General features: G+C 39.6%; 1 protein-coding gene across 1 annotated transcript in view; it reads right to left on the minus strand.

Moving 5' to 3' along the window:
• The window catches only part of MROH9 (maestro heat like repeat family member 9), a 146,913-nt gene that overhangs the window by 52,717 nt on the left and 83,153 nt on the right, over window positions 1-11,043 (minus strand). The window lies entirely within an intron of this gene.

Raw genomic sequence — 11,043 nt, forward strand, 5'->3', positions numbered from 1 at the left:
GGTCTCGATCTCCTGACCTCGTGATCCGCCCGTCTCGGCCTCCCAAAGTGCTGGGATTACAGGCTTGAGCCACCGCGCCCGGCCCAAATCTCTTTATCTATTTGCCTGTTAATGGACATCTAGGTTGTTTCTGGTTTGAGGCTATTACAAATAATGGTGTTATGAACATTCATGTGCCAGTAAGTGTTTGTATGAACAACTACTTTCATTTTTCTCAGGTAAATATAAAGTTGTGGAATGACTGAATCATATGATAGCTATATGTTTATCTTTTTAGGATAGTGCCAAATTATTTTCCAAAGTTGTTATACTATTTTACAGTTTGCCCACAATGTATGTGAGCTCAAGTGACTATACATCCTTAATAACTCATGGTAGAATCAGTCTTTTCAGTTTTAGAAATTCTAATGGGTGTGTAGTGGCATCTCATTATAGTTTTAATTTACATTTCTTTAATAAGTATATATAGAACGTTATTTGATTTGCTTCTTTGCTATGTGTTCTTCTTTGGTAAAATGGCTATTTAAATCCATTTTTATTTTTTAATTTGGTTATCTTTTTTCTTAGAGAGTTTTTTTTTATTTCTTCTAAAAAAAGGGGGGTGGATACATGTGCAGTACGTGCAGGTTTGTTACATAGGTACACGTGTGCCATGGTGGTTTGCTGCACCTATTGACCCACCTTCTAAGTTCCTTGCCCTCACCCCCCACCCCCCACCCCCAACAGGCCCTGGTGTGTGTTGTTCCCCTCTCTGTGTCCATGTGTTCTCAATGCTCAACTCCCACTTAAGAGTGAGAACACGCAGTATTTCATTTTCTGTTCCTGTGCTAGTTTGCTGAAGATGATGGCTTCCGGCTTCATCCATCTCCCTGCAAAGGACATGATCTCATTCCTTTTTATGCCTGCATACTACTCCAGTGTATATATGCACCACATTTTCTTTGTCCAGTCTATCATGGATAGGCATTTGGGTTGGTTCCATGTCTTTGTCATTGTAAACAGTGCTGCAGTAAACATATGTGTGCACATGTCTTTATAGTAGAATGATTTATATTCCTTTGGGTATATACCCAGTAATGGGATTGCTGGTCAAATGGTATTCCGGCTCTAGAACCTTGAGGAATTGCCATACTGTTTTCCACAATGGTTGAATTAATTTACATTCCCACCAACAGTGTAAAAGCGTTCCTATTGCTCCACATCCTCTCCAGCATCTATTGTTTCCTGACTTTTGAATAATCACCATTCTGACTGGCATGAGATGTTATCTCATTGTGGTTTTAATTTGCATTTATCTGATGATCAGTGATGTTGAGGTTTTCTTCATATGTCTGTTAGTTGTGTAAATGTCTTCTTTTGAGAAGTCTCCGCTCATATCCTTTGCCCACTTTTTGATGGGGTTGTTTGTTTGTTTGTTTTTTCTTGTAAATTTGTTTAAGTTCCCTGTAAATTCTGCATATTAGACCTCTATCAGATGGATAAATTGCAAACATTTTCTCCCATTCTGTAGGTTGCCTGTTCATTCTGACAGTAGTTTCTTTTGCTGTGCAGAAGCTCTTCAGTTGAATTAGATCCCATTTGTCAATTTGGGCTTTTCTTGCAATTCCTTTTGGTGTTTTATTCATGAAGTCTTTTCCCATGCTTATGTCCTGAATGGTATTGCCTAGGTTTTCTTCTAGGATTTTCATGGTTTTGAGTTTTACATTTAAGTCTTAATCCATTTTGAGTTAATTTTTGTATAAGGTGTAAGGAAGGGGTCCAGTTTCAGTTTCTGCATATGGCTAGCCAGTTTTTCAAGCACCATTTATTAAATATGGAATTCTTTCCCCATTACTTGTTTTTGTCAGGTTTGTCAAAGATCAAATAGTTGTGGATGTGAGGTGTTATTTCTGAGGTCTCTGTTATGCTCCATTTGTCTATATGTCTGTTTTGGTACCAGTGCCATGTTGTTTTGGTTACTGTAGCCTTGTAGTATAGTTTGAAGTCAGGTAGCATGATGCCTTCAGCTTTCTTCTTTTTGCTTAGGATTGTCTTGGCTGTACGGGGCCTTTTTTGATTCCATACGAAATTTAAAATAGTTTTTTTTTTAATCATGTGAAGAATGTCAATGGTAGTTTGATAGGAATAGCATTGAATCTATAAATTACTTTAGGCAGTATGGCCATTTTCACAATATTGATTCTTTCTATCCATAAGGATGGAATGTTTTTCCATTTGTTTGTGTCCTCTCTTATTTCCTTGAGCAGTGGTTTGCAGTTCTCCTTGAAGAGATCACATCCCTTGTTAGCTGTATTCCTAGGTATTTTACTCTCTTTGTAGCAATTGTAAATGGGAGTCCATTCATGATTTGGCTCTTTGCTTGCCTATTGTTGGTGTAAAGGAATGCTTGTGATTTCTGCACATTGATTTTGTATTCTGAGACTTTGCTAAAGTTGCTTATCAGTTCAAGAAGTTTGTGGACTGAGATGATGGGGTTTTCTAAATATAAAATCATGTAATCTGTAAACAGAGACAACTTCCTCTCTTCCTCTTACAGAGTTTTGAGTGTCCTTTATGAACTTTGAATATGGGTCTTTTATCAGATATGTAGTTTGCAAATATTTTCTCCCAGTCTGTGGCTTAACTATTAACAGTATCTTTCAAAGAGCAGAAATACCTAATTTATCATTTATTTTCATTTATACTTTGATTATTGTATCTAAAAAATCTTTAGCTAATCCAAGGCCCCCAAATTTCTTTGAGTTTTATAGTTGTAGATTTTACATTTAGTTCTATTACTCACTTTGGATTAATTTTTGAATATGTATGAAGTATGGATCAAAGTTGTTTTTCTGCCTATACATATTCATTTTTTCCAAACACAATTTATTGAAAAGTTTGTGCTCACTCCTTTAAATTGCCTTTGAAACTTCATAAAAAATCAGCTGACTATATATATGGATTTATTTCTGGACTCTCAATTCTATTCTGCACAATGTTGAATAGAATAGAAGTAGTGATAGTACACATCCTTGTCTTGTTTCTGATGTTTCAGGGAAATCGTTCAGTATTTTACCATTACGTGTAGACATACCTCAAAAGATACTACAGGTTTGGTTTCAGATCATTGCAATAAAGTGATTATCACAATAAAGTAAGCCACATTAATTTTGTTGGTTTCCCAATGCCTATAGAATGTATATTTACACTATGCTATATTCTAGTAAGTATGCAATAGCATTATGTCTAAAAACATACATATCTTACTTAAAAACATTTTATTGCTACAAAATGCTAACAATCATTTAAGTTTTCACTGAACAGGTTCTCCTGGCTTGGATCTCCAGCAATCCCTCACCAGCGCTATTGAGCCAGTAGAATCTCTGCAACTCTCTGGGACAGAGCTCCCTGGGAGGGTGAGTTGCCATCTTTGCTGTCTTATAACCCTTACTGTCTCCAGGCTCTTGAGAGTCTGTGGGGACCAAAGACTGGTCTGAATTCCCAGCACAGAGCATTCCCGACATGAAAAAGTGGCTGGGCTATTTTCCACCCAGGTCTCAGTCCTTCTCCTCACTGGACACGGTCTCTTGACCTTGGACTCCAGCACAACCACCCTGCCCCCATCTGACCCTTCAATCAGAGGCAGCCCAGCATCTCTCTGAGTAGAAAATCCCAGAGTCAACCCACAACACCTCCACCACTGCAATTGCCGTGGCACTCCCCTAACAGCCCTTGGGCTGGGGGAAGGAACAAAGGGCCTAATCACTATGTGGGCACCTCCAACACACTCCAGCCACAAGAGGAAAAGGAGTCTAACCCTTATTCCCTGGAAATACCCAACCCCCACTCCTCACCAGGCAGGGCCCCTGGCTCATAACTGCAGAATGGTCACCCACAACCATGGCTGAGCATGTCCATTGGTAAGTGGCCTGGAGTCTCCCTGGGGAAAGGCTCCCAGAGGTATTTGACAACCTCTGTGCCATTGCCACAGCAGAGTTCTATCCCTGCTGCCCTCAATTTGGGGAAGAAATGAGCCTGAGGGCTACACCAGAGCTTATAGCACACCACAGTCACCATAGGAAGAGGAGACCAATCTTTCCACCTGGAGAGTCCTTGAACCCCTGCTCTCCAACAAGCACAACCCCAAGCTCATACCAGCAATTTAGCTATCCTACCCTACTGGCTGAACAATCTCAGTAACAGCAGCTCCGTGTTTCTTGGAAGTAGAGCTCATGCGAGCAACTGAAAACTCCTCTACCACTGCCTCTGCAGTGGTACTACCCCTCCTACCCTTGGACTAAAGAAGGAGCAAAGACTGTAAGTACCTAATCTGCACCTCCAGCAAGCTACAATCAACCCAAAGAGAGGGGACCAGTCTGTCTCCCAATGGTTCTACTTGATGCTCCCTGCTTATCACCAGGCCGGGAACTCCTAGCTTGGGCCCACAGCACAGACCTTCAATCCTGGGTTGATTACACTGAGCAATTACTGACCTGTATCTCTCTGGTGTGGAGCCTCCAGAAGTCAAGCAAAAGACTGTTGGCCACAATCACTGCCGAGGTTCCTTTCTCTGCTGCCTCCAAGTTAGGGAGGAAATATAAACTTTGAAATCACCCCAGAGTTGTGATAGGCATCCCGGAAGTGCCAAGCCATGATCTATAGCCAACACTCAAGTGGGAAAGGAGCCCATGGTTTCAGGGTACTGAGAAGGAGCATAGCTGCTACTGTAAGGAAATATAGGGGAGCCACAACTGAGCAAGAGTCTACCAACTGACCACTGTGCCTAAGTGCCATTGACCAGATCACACCCTAAAACCTCAACACCAAAATATCTCACTAACATACCCTACCATGAAACCAAAGATGAGAAGTCAGATACAAATACAGACCCTGCACAAAGCTCAGCCCTGTAAAGACATCCCAAAAAGAAGTCTGCTGACTATACTCAATCTTCACTGCAGTTAAAGGAATACCCTCATGCAGAGCTGAGAAAGAACCAGTAACTCAAATAGCTAGAGTGTTTTATGTCCTCCAGATGACTGAAATAGTTCTCCAACAAGTGTTCTTAACCAGGTTGGATTGACGGAAATGACAGAAATATAATTCAGAATATGGCTACGGATGAAGATTACTGAGATTCAGAAGAATAGCAAAACCCAATCCAAGGAAACTAAGACTCACAATAAAATGATACAGGAGCTGACAGATGAAATAGCCAGATTAAAAAAACCTAACTGGCCCAATAGAGCTGAAAAACACACTACAAGAATTTCACAATGCAAATGCAAGTATTAACAGCAGAATAGACCAAGCTGAGGAAAAATATCATGAAACTTGAAGCCTGGCTCTCAGAATTAAGGTAGTCAGAAAAAAANTTGAACTGATAAGCAACTTTAGCAAAGTCTCAGAATACAAAATCAATGTGCAGAAATCACAAGCATTCCTTTACACCAACAATAGGCAAGCAAAGAGCCAAATCATGAATGGACTCCCATTTACAATTGCTACAAAGAGAGTAAAATACCTAGGAATACAGCTAACAAGGGATGTGATCTCTTCAAGGAGAACTGCAAACCACTGCTCAAGGAAATAAGAGAGGACACAAACAAATGGAAAAACATTCCATCCTTATGGATAGAAAGAATCAATATTGTGAAAATGGCCATACTGCCTAAAGTAATTTATAGATTCAATGCTATTCCTATCAAACTACCATTGACATTCTTCACATGATTAAAAAAAAAACTATTTTAAATTTCGTATGGAATCAAAAAAGGCCCCGTACAGCCAAGACAATCCTAAGCAAAAAGAAGAAAGCTGAAGGCATCATGCTACCTGACTTCAAACTATACTACAAGGCTACAGTAACCAAAACAACATGGCACTGGTACCAAAACAGACATATAGACAAATGGAGCATAACAGAGACCTCAGAAATAACACCTCACATCCACAACTATTTGATCTTTGACAAACCTGACAAAAACAAGTAATGGGGAAAGAATTCCATATTTAATAAATGGTGCTTGAAAAACTGGCTAGCCATATGCAGAAACTGAAACTGGACCCCTTCCTTACACCTTATACAAAAATTAACTCAAAATGGATTAAGACTTAAATGTAAAACTCAAAACCATGAAAATCCTAGAAGAAAACCTAGGCAATACCATTCAGGACATAAGCATGGGAAAAGACTTCATGAATAAAACACCAAAAGGAATTGCAAGAAAAGCCCAAATTGACAAATGGGATCTAATTCAACTGAAGAGCTTCTGCACAGCAAAAGAAACTACTGTCAGAATGAACAGGCAACCTACAGAATGGGAGAAAATGTTTGCAATTTATCCATCTGATAGAGGTCTAATATGCAGAATTTACAGGGAACTTAAACAAATTTACAAGAAAAAACAAACAAACAAACAACCCCATCAAAAAGTGGGCAAAGGATATGAGCGGAGACTTCTCAAAAGAAGACATTTACACAACTAACAGACATATGAAGAAAACCTCAACATCACTGATCATCAGATAAATGCAAATTAAAACCACAATGAGATAACATCTCATGCCAGTCAGAATGGTGATTATTCAAAAGTCAGGAAACAATAGATGCTGGAGAGGATGTGGAGCAATAGGAACGCTTTTACACTGTTGGTGGGAATGTAAATTAATTCAACCATTGTGGAAAACAGTATGGCAATTCCTCAAGGTTCTAGAGCCGGAATACCATTTGACCAGCAATCCCATTACTGGGTATATACCCAAAGGAATATAAATCATTCTACTATAAAGACATGTGCACACATATGTTTACTGCAGCACTGTTTACAATGACAAAGACATGGAACCAACCCAAATGCCTATCCATGATAGACTGGACAAAGAAAATGTGGTGCATATATACACTGGAGTAGTATGCAGGCATAAAAAGGAATGAGATCATGTCCTTTGCAGGGAGATGGATGAAGCCGGAAGCCATCATCTTCAGCAAACTAGCACAGGAACAGAAAATGAAATACTGCGTGTTCTCACTCTTAAGTGGGAGTTGAGCATTGAGAACACATGGACACAGAGAGGGGAACAACACACACCAGGGCCTGTTGGGGGTGGGGGGTGGGGGGTGAGGGCAAGGAACTTAGAAGGTGGGTCAATAGGTGCAGCAAACCACCATGGCACACGTGTACCTATGTAACAAACCTGCACGTACTGCACATGTATCCACCCCCCTTTTTTTAGAAGAAATAAAAAAAAACTCTCTAAGAAAAAAGATAACCAAATTAAAAAATAAAAATGGATTTAAATAGCCATTTTACCAAAGAAGAACACATAGCAAAGAAGCAAATCAAATAACGTTCTATATATACTTATTAAAGAAATGTAAATTAAAACTATAATGAGATGCCACTACACACCCATTAGAATTTCTAAAACTGAAAAGACTGATTCTACCATGAGTTATTAAGGATGTATAGTCACTTGAGCTCACATACATTGTGGGCAAACTGTAAAATAGTATAACAACTTTGGAAAATAATTTGGCACTATCCTAAAAAGATAAACATATAGCTATCATATGATTCAGTCATTCCACAACTTTATATTTACCTGAGAAAAATGAAAGTAGTTGTTCATACAAACACTTACTGGCACATGAATGTTCATAACACCATTATTTGTAATAGCCTCAAACCAGAAACAACCTAGATGTCCATTAACAGGCAAATAGATAAAGAGATTTGGGCCGGGCGCGGTGGCTCAAGCCTGTAATCCCAGCACTTTGGGAGGCCGAGACGGGCGGATCACGAGGTCAGGAGATCGAGACCATCCTGGCTAACACGGTGAAACCCCGTCTCTACTAAAAAATACAAAAAACTAGCTGGGCGAGGTGGCGGGCGCCTGTAGTCCCAGCTACTCGGGAGGCTGAGGCAGGAGAATGGCGTAAACCCAGGAGGCGGAGCTTGCAGTGAGCTGAGATCCGGCCACTGCACTCCAGCCTGGGCGGCAGAGCGAGACTCTGTCTCAAAAAAAAAAAAAAAAAAAAAAAGAGATTTGGGTATGTACATATAATAGAATAGTATTATTCACTGTAAAAAGGAACAAACTATTAATATGTACAAAAACATGGATGAATCTCAGTAGTTTTGCTGAGTGAAAGAAGCCAACCCCCCTCCACCCCCAAAAAAGAGTACATACTGTATGATCCACTTATATAAAATTAGAAAGTACCAACTTGACAGAGAGCAGATGACAGGAAGTGGATCAGTGGTTGACTTGGAGTCAGAGGATGGGTACAGGGAGTAAGTGTGAGGGGTTACAAAAGGGCATGAGGAAACTTTTGGAGGCAATAGATATGTTCATTTTTTTTCCCTGTGGTTTATTATTATTGAGTTTATAGATACACAAAAACTTACCAAGTTGTTCACCTTAGATATGTTATATGGGCTGGGCATGGTGGCTCACACCTGTAATCCCAGCAATTTGGGAGGCCTGGGCGGGCAGATTACTTGAGCCCAGGAGTTGGAGACCAGCCTGGGCAACATAGTGTGACCCTATCTCTACAAAATATGTGTATTTTTAATTAGCTGGGCACTGTGGCATGTGCCTGCAATCCCAGTTACTGGGAAGGCTGAGGTGAGAAGATCACTTGAGCCCAGGAGGTCAAGGCTCCAGTGAACCCTGTTTTTACCACTGGACTTCAACCTGGGTGACAGAGCAAGATCCTGGCTCAAAAAAGACAAAAAACAAAAACAAAATCAGTAAATAAATGTCAATTATATCTCTACAGAGCTATTTAAAAACAAACAAAATCATTTAAAGCTCACCTTCTCCGGAACTGAAATTTTCTGCACCTGAAGTTTTTCCTGAGTACTTCTGGATTCTCTGGTCTACCACTCAGCTCATTTCAGATGCCTCCGAGTCTACTCTCCCTGCCAATAGACCCTCCAGCTTAGCATTAGCTTTTCCAGCACACTGAACCATGCATTTGATGGTCTATATGTATTTGTTATCTTGTCAGGCTATTATTAAAAGTATTTGTCCTTCATTCATATGTCACATGGACTCTCTTAAACACTTTATGAATTCTGTGTGAGTGCCATAATATTTTATGAGACTAAACTATGAGCAGAGAGTTAAATATTCAGAAAACATCAGATCTCCCGAACTGGGCAGGAAAAGAAAATTGGAAATAGTAATGTCATAGAACAAACCAGTGATCAAATAACCTTAAACTATTTTTCTTAACACAGCGGATATTAGAACAAATAAGCCTACAAACGATAAAAGTTACAGCCTCCAGTTTCCTTCTTCTGATGTAGAATTTCCACCCAAGGAGTTTCGACAAGACAAAAGCAAAATTGCTCAGGTAATTTAGCCCCCACTTTTGCCAAGGGCTTTTGTTTATATGTATTATTACTCTTAGTAGCAATTTATTTCAACAAAGTTTATGTTGTTAGTAGTTTTTCATTTTTTTAAAACTCAGTGCGGTAAAATGTAAATGATTATAGACCATTTGGTTTTCTGATTTTCAACTCTATTAATAATTATGCCAATTATTCCCAAATATAGTAATTTGTATTACTTAATCCTTATAGAAAGCAAATGAGGTTTTCCTAGTTACACTTCTTTTTGTTTGGCCAACAAATAGTTCACTAAAAATGGAGAATTTCTGCTTATTTAGAAAAATTAACAAAGCAGTTAACAGACTTTCCAATACTATCATAATTTACTCTGCAAACATAATGACACTGTGATTTTGATTTTGTTTAAGTGTTATTAAGTGAAAAATTAAAATTAAAAAAGCCTATATGATAAATCTCAGTACCAAGTAAGTTGTGTTTACACTGTCTCAATCCTTGGGAGAACCGTGAGGCTCTATAGCTATATATGCTCCCTCACCTTATTCAAACTACATAGGTTTAGCCATAGGCTCCAGAAGTTGCACAGCACTGGGGCCCAGGCTGGGCTTTCCAGCACCTTCCAGATAGGTTTAGCCATAGGCCCCAGAAGTTGCACAGCACTGGGGCCCAGGCTGGGCTTTCCAGCACCTTCCATCCACACGCATTGAGCCAGTGGCTCAGCAAAACTTTTGGGGAAGCCCTTTAGGTCAGCTCATCTCTTGGGGTAGGAGGATCTAGGGGTTCCTCTTAAAACTATATGTATAAAGCAGTGTCTTCTTCCATGGCTGAGATGGGTGGAATTGTGGGAGGCTGAGGATACGCAGAAGCAATACATCTAACATGATATGGTCAAAAATACTGCATAGGTGTCTTAAATATGTAGAAGCCCTATGGTACATCTTTCCAAAACCAAAAATTATTCTTTCCCACCTCCTCTCAAAATTTTCAAGCCTGGTTGACCATGTTCATTTACATAAAGAAACCAGGCATCTGTTTAAGTTTACTAGCAAATCTTCCCTCATTCTTCCATCCTCCACTTTACTATCCTGGAATTGAAATCCTGAGTACCATGACTGGGCTAGTGAACCTCAGACCAGCAGTCTGTTGGGGTTTCTTCTAAGCTGTTCATGAAACTTATCATCACAGCCTCTAGGTTGGCGTCCTTGCTCATCGGAGTTTAATATCTATCAGGTGTAAAAATCCTTGGGCTTGGGGGAGGTGCCCTGGGTCCTTGTGTTCGTGACCTGTTATTCATTTCCCAATTGTGAGACCAAAGCAAGCCCAGCACTACATGCAGGAGCAGTAGCTGGAAAACCTGGAGCTGGGACTTCCAGTAGTAGATGGAATAGGTAAATTGAGAGAATACAAGATTGTAGAAACAAGACCAAGAGGACCATAGCCAAAGACAAAGTTCAAAGCATGCAAATAGGAGTAGAAGCAGCAAGATTGCTAACCATGGAAGCTGGAAGCAAAACACCATTAAATGGGAAGGCTGGATAGAAAAACAAAATGAAAAACAATTCCCAAACCATGACACTCTTGTTTAATATAGTGGTTGGTTGTAAGAGAGGACACTGTTTTGCAAAGGATCCACAGAGAGCCACAAAGTGTTATTAACTTATATATATATATATATATATATATATATATATATATATATATATAT

This window comes from Theropithecus gelada, chromosome 9 (genome assembly GCF_003255815.1).
Source record: "Theropithecus gelada isolate Dixy chromosome 9, Tgel_1.0, whole genome shotgun sequence".
NCBI lineage: Eukaryota > Metazoa > Chordata > Mammalia > Primates > Cercopithecidae > Theropithecus > Theropithecus gelada.